This window comes from Gracilinanus agilis, chromosome 6 (assembly GCF_016433145.1).
Source record: "Gracilinanus agilis isolate LMUSP501 chromosome 6, AgileGrace, whole genome shotgun sequence".
In the NCBI taxonomy this organism is placed as follows: domain Eukaryota; kingdom Metazoa; phylum Chordata; class Mammalia; order Didelphimorphia; family Didelphidae; genus Gracilinanus; species Gracilinanus agilis.
In genome coordinates, this window is record NC_058135.1 from 155,929,031 (window position 1) to 155,949,537 (window position 20,507).

General features: G+C 32.9%; 1 protein-coding gene across 18 annotated transcripts in view; it reads right to left on the reverse strand.

The window, feature by feature from the left end:
- Positions 1-20,507, reverse strand: part of ADGRL3 (adhesion G protein-coupled receptor L3) — a 525,728-nt gene that overhangs the window by 453,917 nt on the left and 51,304 nt on the right. The gene's annotated exons all lie outside the window — the stretch shown is intronic.

Consider the following 20,507-nt stretch of genomic DNA (forward strand, 5'->3'; position numbering starts at 1 on the left):
ACACACATATATATGTAAATTCAAAGTGATACATACACACATACCACTTTGAATTTTAAGTGTTCTCTGAAAATATATGTCTAGACTTTCTACTCACTTGTTCCTCCACCTGCCTCCCCCGCAAAAAACCTTCCAAACTTCTAAATTATCATTTCTCTGAAACTGTTTAAATTACTACAATTCCATCCGCCCTCAGGGTAATGCTTTACATATGCAGTTTCAAACATTATATATAATTGACTTTTGTTTGAAAAACATCTTAGGTGTAATATGTAACAGGCAGTGAACTTTATTTTTACCAATGAGATTTTATAATGGTTTCATTTGATTCTTCTACATTTATTAATATTTCAATTTTCTCTTAACAGATGATGCCAATTTTTTTGGTAAGTTCAAAGTAGTGAGAATACAAACATAGTATTAAAACATTATATATGTTAGCATTCAAGATTAACACAAGTCATATAAAGCATTTGGGTGCTTACACAGATAATCTACTACCATATTAAAACAGCTCTGATATTTAAAAAGAAACATCATAATCTAAATAAACACAAAACAAAACAAACAACAACAAAAGCCTGGGGGCTTGGGGACTGGAAAGCCCAAAATGATTGTGATATGACAGAAAAGAAGAAAAAAGAAAGAGGAGGAGCAGAAGGAGCAGAAGGAGCAGGAGGAGGAGGAGGAGGAGGAGGAGGAGGAGGAGGAGAAATTACCCAGAAGAGACATGATAATATTCTTAAGTTTTACTCCAACATGACATTATCTGAGCTATTATATTCAGATTAGAATACAGTGACTGCCACCAAAAAGTTTTAAAAGGTTAAAAGTCACAAACAATTTATTTAAAGTAAAAATCAATGATTTGTGTGAGTGTTTCAGTTTTGAACTACTGAGTACTCAAAGAACAATTTTTCAGTCATCCAGTTTATGAAACAGAATAATATAATAAATACACAATTCTGTATATCAGTATGTTTCAAAGGTTATGTAGGTATTGTTATGATTACTAAAATACAAATTCATTTGAAAATGCTGCTGAATTCATAATTGCCTTTTTTCTTTATTCATTTTATCCCAATAGTAGCTTGACAGAGAATCAATATGGTACAAGGGATTGTGAGCTAACCTCAGAGGCAGGAAGATCTGGAATCCAACCCCACCTCTGACAACTTACTGTCTTTTGGATCCTTTATAAGTCATTTAAGTACTTAATATGCAAGAGAACTCTCTAAGACTTTATATTCAGAAAAAATTGCTAACTTGGAACTGTTAGAACGTTTCCTTGCTGGAGAGATTCTTGTATTGATAATATCATGAATTCAGACTTGTCTTCCTCCAAAAAGTAGTTGATTTACTTATTATATAAAGCTCCATAGAATTATTTCAATAAGAGTATTTTTAAAATAAAATATTAAGAAACAGTACTTTCCATTAACTAGATAAATAGATCAATTTTCAAATATTAATGAGATTTTTCTTTGAAAAAAGAAAACAGTTCAGTTAGTACTGTTGAGGAACATCAATTATCTACTCTTTATCACATGATTAGGAGACATGGAAATGTCTTCTTAGTGTAAATTATTCCAACTAAAACATTTACTTTAATCCATAAGGAAAGGGAATATATGGACTCTCTCTCCTCATGGAATCTTTGTATAAATGCATTTTAGATTATATATTAGAACATTTTACATGTAGTAAGTACTTAATGAATGCTTGTTAAATTAAATAATTGAAACTGATTACTTTAAAGTGAATAAAAGTATATGACTGTGAGGAATACTATTGTACTAAAACGAATGATGAACAGGAGAATTTCAGAAAGAGCTGGAAATATCGACATGAACTGATGCAGAGTTAAATAAGTGGAAGCAGCAGAACATTGGACACAGTAACAGCAATATTGTGGGATGATCAACCAACACCAATACAATGATTCAGAATAATTCTGAGTGACACATGAAAAAGAATGCTATCTTTATCCAGGGGAAAAACTGTTGGGAGTAAGAAAGCAGATGGAAGCATATGATTTATCACTTGTTTATTTGGGTATATGTTTTCAGCATTTTGGTTTTATAAGATTATTCACTTATGAAAATGAATAATGTGGAAACAATAAATAAATAAATAGGTAGTAGCATGGCTTTTGGGAGTAAGGAAAATTATTGCAAGGAGTTGATGCTGACCATGATATGAATTTGCTCATGTTAGAGAGGATAACTTGTAATTTAGGACCATAATCCACAAGACCCTGAACACTTATGAATGTATTTGAAAAGGTTCATTCTCTTATAAAATGAAATTTTTTCCCTTAAATTAAAAAAAGGAAATAAGAACTAGTTTGAGAATTGTGTGTGGCTTAACCACTATACACATGAACACAAAATAGTTACTTCAACATTCATACATGAAAAATTTAACAAAAGCAATGACAACAGCAACATACATATCCATTCTATAATAATTCAATATCAGAAAAAGAAATTTTGACAAAACGTGAGTATTAATTAGGACAAAGTAGAAGAAATAGTTTAAGTGGCAACTGTTGTGAGGAAGATTACTTAGTAATTATTTAGGAGACCTAAAAGGAAGGGCTTGAGAATTCCAAATGGAATGGGGAAGCAGGAGGTGTGCCTCTCTCTCTCTCTCTCTCTCTCTCTCTCTCTCTCTCTCTCTCTCTCTCTCTCTCTCTCTGAGACGGACTCCATGGTGGTTGGAACAAGTTGTAACTGACCCTGGGAGACCTCAGATTTCCAGAGATCCTGAAGGAAGACTGTCATCTACTTGTGGGAGATTTTGGTAGACTATTAATTCCAACCTGAGTTACAGGTTAACTTGGGCTGGGTTAGCTCCCAGAATCTACCCACCTAGTGGGTCCTGGAGGAGCTAGAACATCGCTGGAGTGAGTCTGGACTCTGCTGTGAGGATACCCACTTCAGTCCTGCTAGTCTCTGGTCCCTGCCTTGCTTAGATCTCAGTTGAGTGTAGAAAAGTCCCTCCCTTGACCCTGTGGTTTGCCCTTAGTCTGAAAGTGTAGAAACCCTTATTCCCATCCTTTATCATAGTTCCCTTAATTAAGTTTGTTACAAAATCTTGTCATTTGCTTGCTAGTTTCCATAGGCTTTGTCTGGATGGTGCAGAGTGACTGCCACTTCTGTTAACAGACATTTCCTTAGCAGTTAAAACCAGTCTCACACCCTTCTAGACCCACATTTAATATTTAAGTCAATTCCCCTGGTTTTCCCCATAATAGTTTGGCACCTCAGCTGGCTGGGTAACAGGGGGACAGGAAGTCCTCTCTGGGACATACAGAGCTAGACTGGAAGTCAGAGGATTCTGAAAATTCCATGGAGGGTTACAGCCATTGGCTGTGTGCTGAAAGTTCCCAGCCAGTGGTGAGCTACTCAGAACTCTTTACCCCCTACCCCAGGTCATTGATAAAATCTCTGTGTGAAGCTAATATAATATCAAGGCTGGAATAGTCCCAGAGAATGGGTTTTTCCCCATTTTTTTTTGCTTTTTGTTATGTGTTGTCCTGTTTAATTGTAAACTGGTATTGTTGTGGGAATATTGCTGTATTTGTGTTAGTTATTGTTATTAGTCATCATTGTGGCTAATAATACCACTGTAATTTTGTATAACTGGTCATTTTTGTCAATGTTTGGGACAATGGTATTGGAAGATTGTATGGATTACTTGATATTGAGGTTATGGTCAGAGATATTATTCATTCCCTACCTGTGGTTTAAGATTATATCCAGGTATTGTAGAGGTATATTGGATTTTGAATTAGCTCAACCTATTCTTAACATTACTATTCTAGATATTATAGCACACACACTCATTATTGTTTTAACTGGCTATCTCATATATAAAATAAGATGGATATTTTTTTCGTGTTAATTACTGTTGTAAGATTGTGGTAACCTGGTGTTTTAGGGATTCAGAGATGATATAGTTGTTAAAGATAATGCAAGCTAAAATTGATAATTTGGAGCTATATATGCAAGCTGGTGGTGCTTATGGTCGAGCTCCTGGTGATGATAATGGCAATGTGGCTATACTTTCTAATGATGGAAATACTGGCAAAAGTGTTAACTCTAAACTATCTGAGGCTGATTTAGAACAACAGGCAATGAATAAAGGTGACAAACTGGTTAATCTTTTTCCCCTATGTGACCTTCTAATTGTGAGAGATGATGGGTTTTTTCATGTAAGGCAACATACTAGATAGGAAAATCCCTAATTTCCATGATGATGCTGGCAAATTTGTGAAAATCTTTAGAGCATTTATTAAGGCACATGACCCGGGCTTTGAGGACTGTTGGTATGTTTTAGGAGAGATCTTGTCCAACCATGACAGGAATAAGTTTGTAGAAGAGACCAGAAATACTGAGGGATGACACCATAGCCGATAGCCTGGGAGGAACTGGATCTAAATTCAGTTCCAATTTATAGGATTCTAAAACAGGCAAGAAAGTTACTGATAAAGGTAATGGAAAAGAATTCAAGATGCCCTAACTCTTGGTCCAAATTTTAAAAGACTAGGCAGACAAATCAGGAGAACCCAGCGACATTTTTGGACTGCATTATCGAAGCAGCAGAGATGTACCTAGGTATGAATGATCTAGAGGATACCACCACTGAACACATTAAGTGTATATTTGTGAGGAATGCTGTTCCCCAGGTGAGGAAGTTTTTTAATGACAACTACCCAGATTGGGAACTTCTGAGCCTGGATGAACTGAAGCAAAAGGCCACGTATGTTTTTGCTCATAATTCATTAGATTCCTGAAGTTTACTGTAATGGAAAAGTAGAACACAGCAGATATAAAAGAGGCAAAGAGAGTCTTTTATCGACTTTTACTAATAGTATTTTGTAGTTTGCAAAATGTTCCACATACGTTACCGCATTTGGTCCTTACAACTACCTTGTGAATGTCATCATCTCCATTTTACAGATGGGAAACTGAGGCTGACAGAGGTCAAATTGTCCGTAGTTACACAGATAATAAGTGTCTGAGGCAGGATTTAAAATCAGGTCTTCCAGACTCCAAGTGCAGTACTCAGTTTTTACCATGCCACTGAGTTTTCTTTACTGAGGATCATGTGGAGAAACTCTTGCTCCTAAATTATCTTTTGAATTGGACACTTTGCATCAAATGCTGAATGAACACCACATCCAGGACAAATCAGAGGCAGATAAATGACTTGCACCAAAGTTGTATCCTAGAATTTTTGAAGAAACTCAAGGGAGAAATTGGGAACTGCTGACCAAGAGATATAACCTGTCATCACAAGTGGCTACTGAGCTTGAGAGATGAGGCATGCCAAGATAACACACATGTACAGTGCAAGTCTTAGAATGGAATGAAGACCTAAGCTATGGTTAGAAAAGCCAAAAGGGCTTTATGTCTGTACTCGGCAAATAGGATGAATTTATAATAATGGACTGCAATATGGAACATTTGGGCAAATATAACAGTTATGGAAAGGGCACCAGAGTTCTTCACCAAAGTCACAAAGGACTGTGGCAGAAGTCTAAATGCATTTTTAAAAAAAAAACAGCACATAAAAGAAGAAAGAGGTCACCCCTTGGAACCAGAGAGGTAAAAATTAAAGGCCAAAACATTCTTGTTGGAAGAGAAGATGAACAATACTGAGACTACAATAATGGAAAGGTGGAACACAAAAAGGCACCTTGACACAAAGTAACAGAAACAACTAATCTTCATCTTAGAAAGCAGACAATTATATATACCTCTTTTCTCTTGACAGAAAGGGGAAAAGTCAATCACTGTATTTGCATTTTATTTACTTATCTTTTATTGTTTAGTTTTTTTTTAAACAAAGAGGGATTGAATCTATAAGCTTGGTGGGAACTGGAGAGAGGAGAAGCAAGTATAGCCAGAAATGATCAAAAAAGGTATCAGTATTTTAAAAAATTCTTCTTTAATAGAGTAGGTAATCATGTTTTGAACTTATCAGGCCGATAGGGCCTGATTATATGCCATCATTAAAGACAGGATACTACATAACATCTTACAGTTCTAACCAAATACCGAAACCCTTTTATTTTTACTCCTTGCTCAAGAAATGATCTATTAAAAACGGAATTTGTTGACCTCTCTCTTTTCTCCTTCTCCCTTCTCTGATGTGGGAAGGAAATCCTTTTTCCCACCCCCCTACCTACTTCACATCATTTCCCCTCACTGAACTGCTTTAGCTGTCAGCAGCAAGAGCTGCTGATCTGATTGCTTGGCAGTGGAAATTATCTGAATGAGCCTGTTTGCTGAAAGTAAATGGATAAGTGGTTAAAGAGGTCTTAAGAGAGGTTAATGACTGGCCAAATCTTACCACCCTTCTACCACAGAGCAGTACGGTTCACTCTTCTCTTTTGGATTCCTTAGCAGGGAGGCCAGACATCATTTACTTCCATAATCTCTCTCCTTTTTTCCTCATTCTAACCTCAACCAGTCTTCTCTATCCATTTCATTTAAGCAATACAATAATGGACAAGGAAGGGATTAGGGAAGAGAACATAAAGTACCAATAACTGCCCCATCAGAGCAATAGTTAAAAGTATTAAAAAAAAACTTTGGATATTGAGAGAATAACAAACAATGCTATTAGCCTGTATAGCATTCCTGGCTTCAGCAATCATTCATAATATCTTTGACTAAGAAGGCACTTTTGAGATAATTATTTCTCATAAGACACTTGGTTTGCAATTGCTTTTTTGCATAAAATGCAATATAGAGAACTAAAAGCAAAACTATGGTACTAAAATTATTAGAAAGCTACTGAATAAATTATGTGCTTGGAATATAATTAGAAATTAATACTAGCCATACTGTTGAAATGTATTTTTAAAATAATAAGAATATGTCACCAATTAAAAATGTACAAGTAAGGATTTACTCTAGCTAATAGCACTTAATGTAGAGAAAAAATATTTCAGAATTACCAATTAAACAGTTTTATTTGTATTAGAGCTGACTCAGTTTACAGCTGTAGCAGCAAAAGTTTGAACAAGGCATTTATCATAAAGTGTTTTATTAAATGAATTATAGCCCACTTATTCTGCATGATAAAACATATCTTCCAGATGGAATTTCACTTTCACATCATTCTTTACAAGACTTAAAAATAAATATAAAGAGATTCTGTTTTTAACTTTCACAATATGTAAGTACGATTTTGTCTGCTGATCTGCATTTTAAACTATTAGCATACCACATAATTTAATTGTATTTTGTGGAGGAGAAAATGTTGTGCCTGGAAAAAATGTTTATTTTTTCCCCTCAATGGTATACCTAGCAAGTTTTATGAAAATATCTAAAATATTTTCATAATTTCCCACAATATACATCAAAGGCATACCTAGAAAATATTCCTCTTAACATTTTATAGGTATATAATACCTTAATTCTGGGATTTAACTTAACAACCATCTCCACATATTAAACAACTTTCAGTGGAGGCTAGGAAAGTATGGTTAAAAACTCCATAGTATATAAGCTTCAATAAGAGATTTCCTACTTGTGTGATAACTTGTTTCATGCATGAACTCTTTCATGAAGAAGCCTGATGTAGTGCATAAGACTTTACTTGGAATGAGGAAGACCTCATTTCAAATATTCCTCAGATAATTATAAGCTCATGTGACTGTAGATAAATAGCTTAGTCTAAGTCTCAGTTTACTCATCTGAGAAATAGAGACTTTAATAATAATAGCCACTTTATAATGTTTTAAGAATCAAATGAGATTATTCAAGAAGAGCCAGTTACTGCCTTTAGAACTGCATTATGCTACTGCTTTGCTTCTGAATACTCTATTTACTCTGTATATCATTAATAGCAGGATTCTATTATCCTGGAAGTCTCAAAAGTAGGCTTAGGAAATTAAGGAATGAGAACAATTTCCTAGACTAGCAGTTGCTAACTTTTATTCACAGGACCACTATATAAAAGTATTCAAAGAACATTTGTTTTTGTGGGTTATATTCATGGCATGCTGGTAAATTTTCAAGAACAAGCTCTCCAGAAAAAAAAGATATATATCTATGATACACTTATGTGTCAATTTACATTAATAAAATTTTTGAATCATGTCCTTAAATGGAGGCAATTTAAAGAATGAATAAAGTCCTGATTTGTCACATTTGCTGACTTCTGAGGTATAAGTGCTAGGATCGAAAATTTAAAAATTGCTTCTCATATGCCAGGAAAAGCTATCAAACTGTTTGATATGTGTTTACTAGTTAGAAATGGAAACATATTACTATTATTGTGTGGACCTTGCAGATCCATTGAAAGAGTTTCACAGACTCTAAGGGTTGCCTTGAGAAACACTTCATTAGACTATACTAATCACGCAGAATTTATGTTCATATAGCCTCCAGCAACTAGTACATTAGTAATAGATTCTTAATAAATGTTAAACAAGAATCCTCCAAAGGTTAGTTGATAGTAAGAAAGATCTGATATGAGTAAAACTAATAGAGAAAAAAACATTAACTGAACAAGATGGCACTTCATGTCCGTTCTAACATTCAGACTTTATGATCTTAATATGAGAAAGTATTAGTTGAAATGATATAAGGACTGGGAAGGAGAAAGAATATAAGATTTTTCAATTCCCTGTGAAACAAAATAATTGTTTTTAGTATTAAAAGTAGTTATAATGATTACAAGATATGAATGGGTTGGTTTTTTTTAAAACTTGATTTAACAAAATAGTGATTTAAAAATACTTTTTTGAAATTAATTCTAAGGCCAAGTAATTTTTCTTCCTTTTGAAGTAATTGTTTCAAATTTTAGGTACTTCCCAGTATACTTTTTTCTGTTCTCTACCTTAATGTATATGTATTGAAACTAGCATTTATTTCTTTTTATACTTGACATTTGCTATTAATCCTTTTTGTATATATAAAAATACTTTGGTAGAAAGGATATATGTAGATTCCAAAGCAAATGAACAAATACATAATCATCATTCTCAACAAGTTTTCATTTCCAAACAGACAATATCTTCCTTATCTATTACTGTCTTTGCTGTGTACATCACAAGTCCTTGGGAATATGCTGTCCATAAAACAATAATAGAGATTATTTATTTTCATTGGCATTAATATTATAAAGTATTCTACAGTACTGTCATTACATAGCCATATATAAAAGGACAACAGATCTGTTAGTCTAGGCCAACATATGAACTTGCTGTCAGTATATGTTTTCTGGCTAAGCTTTACAAAGAGGAAGAATTTCTTTTTCAACTAGTCAAAATCTTACAGAGACGACACTGTAAATATTTTTTTTCTTTCAAGAATTAACAAATATTTAGTCTATTATGTATGCTATTATGATTAAGTCTCTTATTGTCTGAGTTAATAGATCCTCATATTAGTGACTAGCTTTTTCTTTTCCTACAACCCTTCCATTTTAATTCCATCCTCCATTCTTTCACTCTATTCCTGTTTCTTTCCTTCTTTCCTTCCTTCCTTCCTTCTTGACATGTGAATTCAAAAGGTTAGAAAATTACACTGAGGGAAAACTTTTTACCAATCCTTATTGACAAGTCATATATAATTTATAATCTTAGAGAGTTGCCTGGGGCATTCAGAGGTGACATGATTTTCCTGGAGTCATAGAGTCTGTGTGTAGGTGAGATTTGAACTCAGATATTTGGTATATTCAGATATGCCAAACTGCTAAGATTAGCATACATCTATATTAGATTATAGCCATTGAAATAACTTATTTACCACCCATATACAGGTTTAATATTCTTAAACTAGGAAAAAATCTTTAAAGTCCAAAGATCATTGTCAAAAATCTCTGAATTAGCATAAATTTATAACTTCTGTTTTAGATGTAAATCTCCCTTAAGTTCCATTAATAGCATAAATAAGTCTCTAAGAAATACATTCAGCATGATATTTTTGAAAAGATAAAATAAATGAAGGATCAGAAGAATTGTTTGGGGACAACAGAAAGAGAATCATTAACTAACTTATTTGTGTGGAATGTGCAAGATCAGAGTGTAAGATGAGATATAATAACTTAACCAGTTCATTTTTACCATTGATCCAAGAGCCATGACACCAGATTGCACATCTAAGAGACTGAATAAAAACTCCTCCTAAGCTGCCAAGCAGGAAAAGAAAAATGCAAGTGGAAAGAGCAACACAGAGGGCATTTTCCCTCATTGATTTTTAAACAATATATTCTTTGATGGTGACTATTGCTTCCTTTCATTAACTTGAAAGAACAAGCTGCTGCTCAGGGAGATTTAAAGGCTTAATAAGGTACTCTCATTCTGAAAGTGACTTTCACAATATTTGTAAAGACATTGCATTTAACTTGTTGAGCAATGATTACTTCAGAAGATTTTATGTAAGCAAAAATAGATTTGTTTGTAGTAATTTTAAGAAAAGCACAACAAACTCATGTATGGCTACAAACTTTGACTTCCTGACTCGGCATTCATTCATTCTTAAAGAAAAGGTATAATTGATTTAGCAGTTTTCAGAAAAGCTGAAATTAAAATAAGCAGCATTGCAATTAATTATTAGTTTAACATAATTCTAGTGTACTACTTCCATGAAAAGAGGTCACTTTGGTATAATTTTTGAAAGATATACTTTGCTTATTATAAATCAATAGCCGGTTCAATCGGCAAATATTAATATGAATGACACTGATAATTCTTATTTTTTAAAAGTTAAAACACCTTAATTAATGACAGCTCTCTTATTGGAGTTTAGAAACCAACAAATATCACTTTCAGGTCAGTAAATAGACTTCATATTTTTCCTTCATTATTAAGTCATACAATCATCAAGAATAAATAATCAAAACAATAAAGAAGGATAAAAAAAAGGGCTTTACTAGAGCTTTAATTACAACAGTCGTATGTAATTATATCAGGAAATAGCCTTGGTGAAATAACGTTATATTGCTTAGTAATTCACATCCAGAACCCTACACTTTAAATGCAGTATTGTTTACATTAGTACTAAATCAATCAATCAACAAAGACTGTTTTGGTCATAGGCAAGCCACTGCAGGAGTCTCTTTTTGATGGGCGGGGGAGAATCTAATTTTTTTGGAACACAATTTCCTTAACTGTAAAATGAAACAGACTAGATGAGTTCAAAATTTATTTCCAAAACTCTGTATCTAAGATCCAATGAAGCAAAAAGTCATCACTATTATCTGGCAGCCCATTTATTATCTATTATATGACAACTGTACTTTTTGTATTTTAAAGAATAGAAAGATAAATCTAGCAGGAGTGTACAACATGTAGTGCAGGGAGGAAAGGAAGCAAAAAGGATTTATTAGGTGTGTACAATGTGCCAGGTACTAAGTGCTTTCTAACAGATATTGTCTCATTTGAACCTCAGGAAAACCCCGTGAAGTAGGTGCTTTTAATATCCTCATTTTGAAGTTAAGAAAACTGAGGCAAAAAGTGTTAACTCTGGCCTGCCCAGTCACACAGCTAGTAAAGTGTCTGAGGCTATCTTTGTGCTGGGAGGCTGGGTAGAAGACAATAAGGAGAGGGAATTTGTCTGAATATGCACAGGCTAGGAATTTATTACAGAATTTCAGGTATATAGATGTGAATTTTGAGAGTTGCATTTGGAGAAAAACGTGAATTAAATATTTAAGATGCACTGCAAAGGGAAAGACATTTAAAACTTAAAGAGAAGATACTTGGGAAGGCAAAGAGGACAGTGCTTTATATCTATAGAATCCCTTAAGCTTACAAAATGCTTTAAGGAAAATATTTCCTTTGAAACTCTAATTAATCCTGCAAAGGAAGTATTGAAAACTCCATTTTTCTCATTTTATAGATAAAGAAATGAAGACTGAGAAAAGTACAGGATCTAGTTGGAGATACAGAAAAAGAAACAGAGGTCAATAAGCAGCTATAGAGGTTGATGGAAAACACATCAGGACAACCCAAAGACAAGAAAATACATAGGGAGAGAGCATGTTCAAGAGAGAAAAATGCGGCAAAAGTAAGGAAAGCTGAAGATTCAGTAAAGGTCATCAAACTTGGAAATTAAAAGGTTGATAGTTTGGGGAGAGATAAATTTCACTCAAATAATAAATTCAGAGGCCAGAATGTGGTGGAAGAGTAGTATAGGAAAGGGAAGAGCATAAGTAGCCTTTTCTAGAAGTTTGGCTATGAAAAGGAGGAGAGACATATTATGATAACTTGAGGGGATGGCAGGGTTAAGTGAGTGATTTTTAAGAATAAAAGACACTTGGCCAAGTCTCTACACAAAATTAAATATGCCTATGGATAGGAAGAAATTGATAGAAGCAAAAGGAGGACAATTTTCATTGTGTTGATGTGGTGCTATTAGGAAGTGATAATGATTTTTTTTCTAAAAAAATTTAGCAAAAAATATTGCAAAGGAAAAAAAAAGAAATTAGAGAGGATAGAGAAAGGAATTCTCCATTTCTTGCATCCTGTTTTTTGTTTCCCACCTGTAAGAACAAATTAACTTTGAAAGTTATACCTTCTCTATGTTTACTATTCATTGGGGCTCCACTTTCTTTAGAACTGGAAAGGGTGGTAGGTTGAAAACAAAGATTTTCTATCTAAGGAATGGATGATGAGGGCAAAGAATTCATAATTTCCCACTTAACTGCAGGACTTTATCTAAATTTGCTACCTTCCTTTCCCGCCATTCTAGCATTTAGCAGTAGGCGCTTAAATGTATACTGGCTATCGTTCTTAGTAATTTGGAGAATAGATACTATTCATAGTTAATTGGGGAAAAAGATACATCATAAATAATAAATGAGTTTCTGAGGCCAGAAATAAAAACCATACAAATTATATTTAAACATTTGGAAAAGTCAGAAAACTAAAAAAATGCAAGTTTAAAATACAACATATATGAAACAGTGAGAATTAGAAGTTAAATTTCAGAACTACAATATTAAGTTATGATAAGATTGAATGTTTCATAAAATTGTGCTAATATAGTGTGCCATTCTCTAAAATATACTATTCCCTTAAAAACTTAACAAGCTTGAAGTACAAATTTCACAGAAATTATTCTTCTGCATTTTAACAAGGTGGGTATGCAAACTAGTAATATGAAGAGATGTCATTCCACTGATACCCTGGGGTGCTCCGATGGCAGGATTGGGAGACATTTACCCACAGATTGGCAGGAATTCTGTCAAGGACTTAGCTCAGTAATTGATGGGAAATCCAGACTATTTAGACAGAATTGATTAGAATTAGTCCCTACAGGCTATCATGGCACCATACAGATACAATTAGGACACATGTCCAATGCAAATGACCTAGATTCTGGCAGTGCGAGTTATGTTTTGTTGTTGTTGTTGTTGAATCCAAATTTTCTGCATCTTCAAAAACAGGAAGTATACATGGTGTACAATGGTCGAATAAGTGAAAGAACAGAACAATTGAAAAGCATGTGTTACTAAACATTGTAACAATGGGACAAAACCATGATTTAAGTCACTATTTCAGCAGAAACAGCAAAACACATTGCTTCTTCATGATGGCTTATCAAAATAGCCAAATAACATTCACTTTAGTACACTGGGCAATTCAAGCTTAGAAATGTTGTTCTTCATTCTCTCTAGCATGTTTAAACTGTTTTATCCAAAAGGATTCTTACAGTCACCAACTGGATATGATAAACTTGCTCATTCTCACCTTGCCCCTCTGTTACTTCTGACATTCTCACCAGTCTTCCCAGTATTGCTCTGTTAACTGAATTTCCGAGTGAGGTCTCACATTATTAGGTTTTATGCTTGCTTTAGAAAATGAGTTATTTTTGCTCCTTGAAAGTAGGTGAACTATAAACACAAAATAGTACTGCATGGAGCAGGATACTTACTCCTGCATCATATGGCAAAATATGACTGATTTTATAAAATTACAATTCCCAAGAAGAGTTAACTCTAGGCAAAAATTTCAACCCAGCCAAACATACTTCTTTTTCGTGCCCTGAAAGATTTCTCGCACTCACTCCAATGGATTCCAGTGTCCTTACAATGATCTTCTTTGCCAAAGTCCCTCAAAGGAGTCTGTTCTATTTTAAGGATATACATGTCCTAAAACTTCTTCCACTTGCTCTTTTCTTCCCAAACTAAAATTTAACTGTACTGCCACTCATTTTTCAGGGTTCCTAAAGTCCTGTATGACCACCCAAATTTCAGAGTTGCTAAAGTGCTTATTAAGGAACCTTTAGTTATTCTTGCCAGATAACATATTTTAATTTTCACAAGGGCATTCTGGAGGTAATTCTTCAATCCATGAGAATTTTCACAAAGGTGGTAATTTCTAGACAGGTAGCAGGGTGATGAGTAGAAAGATTTGGGACATTTTCTGTACCTTGGCAAATATGCCAGAGAATTACCTACATCTAGGACTATCCCTAAGTAAACAATATTTGTGCCATGAGGAACCCTTCTTCATTCACCATCCAAATAATTCAATATTCTAATGCATAGAATGTAAAAGAATGCACAAATATAGGAGTGAATATCTATATTTTTATATACAAACACATAAATATACATATTTATAATAAATATGTATATTTATGTGTTTGTGTATATATAAAAACACATTCATGCTCTTTCTAAAGGCAAGTACAATGAATGAGATATTTTTTCCAAATAATTAGTGACACTGGAGGAAGTGTTAACTGTATCATAGACTGTATAAACTGTATCTGGGGTATTATATAAGTAAAATCATTCCATTCTTTCATAGCACAATGGAACCTCTTTTCATCCAACATTCTTAACCCATTTCTTTACTTAAACTGGAAACTGGTGTCCTTAATAGCTATTGCCACTGATCTATGTGACAGAGCCAATATGAAGAGTTCTCAACAGCTCTTTCCAAACATTTAATACTATTTTGCTCAGTAAGTTCATACAATTAGCTGATACAACACTTTCTACACATTTGCTTCTGTCGCCTACCAAACTCAATTCTGCTCATATCTTCCTCCATCATTTTAGCACCTAGTTCAGCATCTCTTTTTTCCCCATTTTCTACCACCACCTTAAGGAACTTGCTTTACTCCTCAATGACAACCTTTTAATACTCTGATATCAGAGTTCATTTTTTTTCACCTCTAAGGATCATAGGATCGAAGATGTGCAGATGGAAGGGAATATAGAAAGATTTAGGGATGTTTAACCGGAAGAGACTTAGAGGAGGCATGACACTGTCTTAATAAGGTAGAAGGAATAGACTTCTCCTTGGCCTCAAAGGACCAATGGAATGAAATGGCACATTTAGGGTTGGTGTGGGGGGAAAGCTTCTGAAACTTAGATTGCTCACCAAATAGAAGGGGCTGCCTTGGGAGGTAATGAGTACTATCCACACTTCCTATCACTGTAGGTCTTGAAAAATGATGACTAAATTAATTAATGAAAATATATTTAATAGGCACTTAGCATGTGCTTATTATGTGCCTAGATGTCCCATTAGATTATCTTATCAGGAATGTTACATAGGTTTTTTTTTCTGGTTTAATACAAGGTGGACAATATTGACTCAATATCCTCTCCCAATTCTGAGATTGTTTGATTCTATGAAGACAGGTGAGGAAATGCTATCATATAGAGCCAAACATACTGATAAGCAACAATAAGTATACAGGACTTTCATCCACTAATAGTTTTTTTTTTATTTTCCCCTCTGGATATCTGTAACTTGACCTCTTTGAAGCAATCTGGCAAGACTGACTTCAAATTATACAATACAAGCTCCAACTTATAATCCAATATGTTCCATTTTTAGGATATGCATAGAGCATTAGATGTAGAATGAGCCATATATAGTTTTCTCATTTTTAATACCAGAATTATAAGTATAAATTTTTTGTAAAACCTTTACTTTCTGTCTTAGAATTACTGCAGGCATTTTTTCCAAGGCAGAAGAGTGGTAAAGGCTAGTCAGTTGGTGTTAAGTGACTTGCCCAGAATCATATAGCTAGGAAATATCTAATGACAGATTTGAACCCAGGTCATCATGACTCCAACCTTGGCACTTTGTCCCACTGAGCTACGCAGCTGCCGTTTTTAATTATGATTTTTTTTATCACTTTCTCTTTTCTTTGTACCTGAATACTGGATAATTGAGTTTCTCTCATATATATGTGTGCATATGTCTGTGTGTTTTGTGTTTGTATATAAACCATAAGAGCTTGACATAGAGGAGAAATGATTATTCTAAACTCATTTCCATATTAGATATTGCTTCATGTAACTGAATTATAAATAAGACTTGATTAATTATTATTTTTTTTGCTCTTGATCTCCCATGAGGAGGAAGAAGTTTCACTATTCTAACATTCCCAGGAGCCTGGGGAAATCGTAGGGGAGAAAGCACTAGAGGTAAACAGAAAATCAAGTCTTACTTTACAAAGTAAGCATGGGAAGAAAATAGGAGACAAAGTTTTCAATGAATTTGACTCTGTTATGATATTACTTTTTTCATATTAGGAAGAACTGTTAAGTGAGAATGAACTACAAATGAAGATCTTGATGAGATTAAGTGCATATAGAAAGATAAGAAGCAGATGTAAAAGACAACTAATTCTAGCTGGATTTTCTAATAAAAGAGCTTAAGGATGATCTATACACTTACTAGAATACACAAAAGATAAATCAACCAAGGTAAACAATCAAAAGGTTCTTCCATTTCTTATAGGTCTTACATCAGCACATCTAAAGACAAGTTGAAATTTTTTTTTTACCAAAACTATACTTTGAATGTAGAATCCATAATACATATTAGAGTTTTAAATGGTATTTATAGATAAACTTATATATTGGAACCCTGAATTTCTGAATGCACATTTTTCCAAAAATATGTGCTGTGCTCAGAGAATACAAAACAGTGTCATGTACATAACATATTCAATAAATATTTCTTCAATTTCATAATAATCTCATATCTTACTAAAGAAGTTATTTCACAGCCTAAAGTCAATTTTGATATTAAAAGGATTTGATTCAATATGAAAAAAGTACTATTCCAAATCATGTATGTCTCCATCTCATGAAAAATTATATTACTGATATGGCTAATAATTTAGGTTTTCCAATTTGTACTGTTAGAGTTCAAAAAAATCTAATTCTAATTCCTCACCATGACACTGAAGTGACCCTAAGTTCCTGAAGGATATGCCAGGGAGTAAAAGCTCTAGTAGGTTCCACCAAACTAAAAATATTTCAAATATAGTTCTGAAAAAAAAACAAATCAGTTGCTTTCTGAAGACCAGTTAGCTTTCTAAGTGGACATGTATCACCAGCAGCTATTAGCTGATGAAATATTTGGCCATGGTGACCCATGAGATACATAAAAATACAAAATGGTCTTCAGGCCTGTAGCCCCTTTCTATTCTAACAGGCATAGAATTTGCAAAAAAAATACTTATACTTCTGATATATATATATACATAATAGAAAAGTATATATAACTCATTCTGCAACCAACACATTGGCAAAAGGACAGAAAGTACTTCGAATTAAAGAATTTTTAGACTGATCAACCAGAGGCTGGGTCTTAGATTTGTAGGTCAAGATAAATTTCAGGGTTCAATTAACTTTTATGAAGGGGAAACCATCTCTATTGTAATATAATTGATTTCTTTCATGATGTTTTTAATTTTATTTTATGCTTTAAAAATATTCTTCTGCAAAGGGTCATAGGTTTCACCAGAATGTCAAAGGGCTCCGTAAAACAAACAAAAAATTCTAAAATCAATAAACATTAACACTGTTTAAATGTGAAATAGTTTTTCAGCAACTGAGCTTATATACTACTGGAAGAAAGAAATCACTTATATATTTGTATTCTACAAGTAAAAGTAGCAGACATAAAAAAGCTGCTGTTGAATAAAATCACAGCTAGCAGATCTTCTTCACTGAGGAAAAACAAAATAAAATAAAAGATTAGACATGTTTCTTTTATTGTATGCCCAAGTACAACAAAAATAGAATTTGATCAGGCCATTTTTATTTCAGTACTCATGATGAACATAAAGAAAGGAGCAAAGAAGGAAGAAGAGAAATACTAAAAGAACTTAAGATCCTAAAACGCAAAGCAATTGTTACTTTAATGAGAAAGCGAGTAGAGTAGAGGGCAGCAAAAAAAATGTAATGACAAATAAGATTTGTAATTAAGAAAGAGCCGGGCATCATATAGATAATTTAAAAAAGACATATCTCTGTATTTTTCAATAAGGACAAAAGGCATTAATATCTTCGTCAATCACCAGTTTCACCAAAAAAGAAACTGATTATATCTAACAATAACAATAACTACTATTTATATACTACTTCAGGGTTTGACAAAGCTCTATAAATATGTTGTCATTTGATCCTGACAATAGCCTTGTAAGATAATTGCTTCCATTAGCCCCATTTTGCAGACAAGGAAATGAAACTGGAGAACAGCTTAGAGAAAAAAAAGAAAATGGCTATTTATTGAATTATTCCATAATTCAATAGAATTATTCCATAATTAGTTCTCTTAAAGTAGTTGACCTATCCATTCATTACAATAAAAATCAAAATGAATATTAAATAAGGAAGGAAAATAGTATTTATTAAGCACTTATTATGTGCCAGCTCTGTAATTAGTATTTTACAAATATTAGCTGATTTTGATTCTCACACAAAATGCAGAATAGAGACATTATCTGTCTTTATAGTAGATTAGTAACTTGCCCATTGTCATACAACAAGCAGGTATTCTGATTCTACATTTGAACTCAGATCCTCCTGACTCAAGGTTTAGCACTCTATCCTCTTTGTCACCTAGTTAGAAATATTAAAGATGAGCAGATCTTACATATAACTACGCAATCTTCAATATGACTTTTTGAAAAGATATTGGTTCTAAAAAAGAAATAAAAGATATCAGTAATAATCAATGTTTCCTAGAAAACACTGATTAATATAAAAATAGTTGCCAAATCAAAGAGGTTACATTCTCTTTTGTTCTATTTTTTCCAAAATAATTTAATATCTATAGGTTATTATGACATTCTTTTAATTTTTAGTCCTGGAAAATGTAGAGGATAGAGATGGCTTTTATTTACCAATACAATTCATTCACAATACATGGATTCTGGTTAATCTGAAAACAAATAATATTTAAGAGAGAAAGTAGTAGCCTTTTAGAAGGTTCAGATAAATGCAGGTATGTACACATCAAATATCCCCTAGTTTTTTATGGATGCATTCATGGTCCAACTCTTTAGCTCATTATTTAAAGCAGCAAAAAACACACACAAAATTCTTTAATGGTAAGCACAATTTTTATGACAGCTATCCCATACTTAAGAAGCAATGTAATTGTATGCCAATCAAAAATCTTCTACTCATTTTCTTACTGCCTTTATGTGTACAATTTTTATTTGGAAGGGTATAATTTATTCAGTTTCTTTATTTTTTTCTTCTTTGTTATCCATTTTAAAATTTATTGCTCTTGATGTAGATCAACATACAAATACTTATTTAAATAATATTTTAATGTTCTACCTCATAAAAGGAAGTCATGCTTTGAAAAAATGGTGCAAACATGCAGTATGTGCACTTTGGAAAAAGTAAGAAAAAAAATCTATCTGAAAGGATTTGGAAAAGAGCATAATAAAACATGACTCATCTGTACTATTACACAATAACTTCTAAAGAGGCACTTTAGAAGCTTTTAAAATGTGTTCCAGATTAGATAGAACATAATGTGTAAATGTGTAATAGTATATGAAACATCTTTAAACACCAAGGTCACTCATTTACTCAAATATTTAATTGGTGTACACAATTATTTTAAGCTCTTGTAGTCCATCAAGTCATGGCATATATGTTTCATTTTTATTACTTTTTTCTTATTTTTAAAACCATTATCTAAAAAAATATCAATGTTGGAAAATTAAAAAAAAGTAAAGAGCACCTAACAAGTATACTATTCCAGTTCTCAAATGATTTATACTTTGCAATCTTAAGAGAAATAGAAATTTAGGTTTACTAAACAGAGATGCAAAGTAGTACCAAGAATTCAGTCTAAATAAGCCAAAGGTCTTTGACAATCTTTGGAAAAAATTATGAAAGAATATCTTTAATAATGGAATTTTATACTTTAATTTGGTAGAAGGGAGGTTATACAAATAATTATTATTATTTCCAAACTAATACCAGGAGTTGTTCTAAGGAGACATAAAACAATTTATTCAAAGTCAAATTAAAGCAAACCTATCATATTTTAACAGGCCTCTCTACTAACCTGGACATAAATTTCCTTCCTTCACTTATTCTCTTTTCCCAACAAAGCATAATTTATCTAGGATTGGGCAAAACAACTTCAGAATATTATCTTTCCTTTTTTTAGATGTATATTCTTATTTTTTAAGGCAAATTAATGATGGTGCATTTTTCAGAATCACTTCTTTAATATCTGAAGACCTAAAATT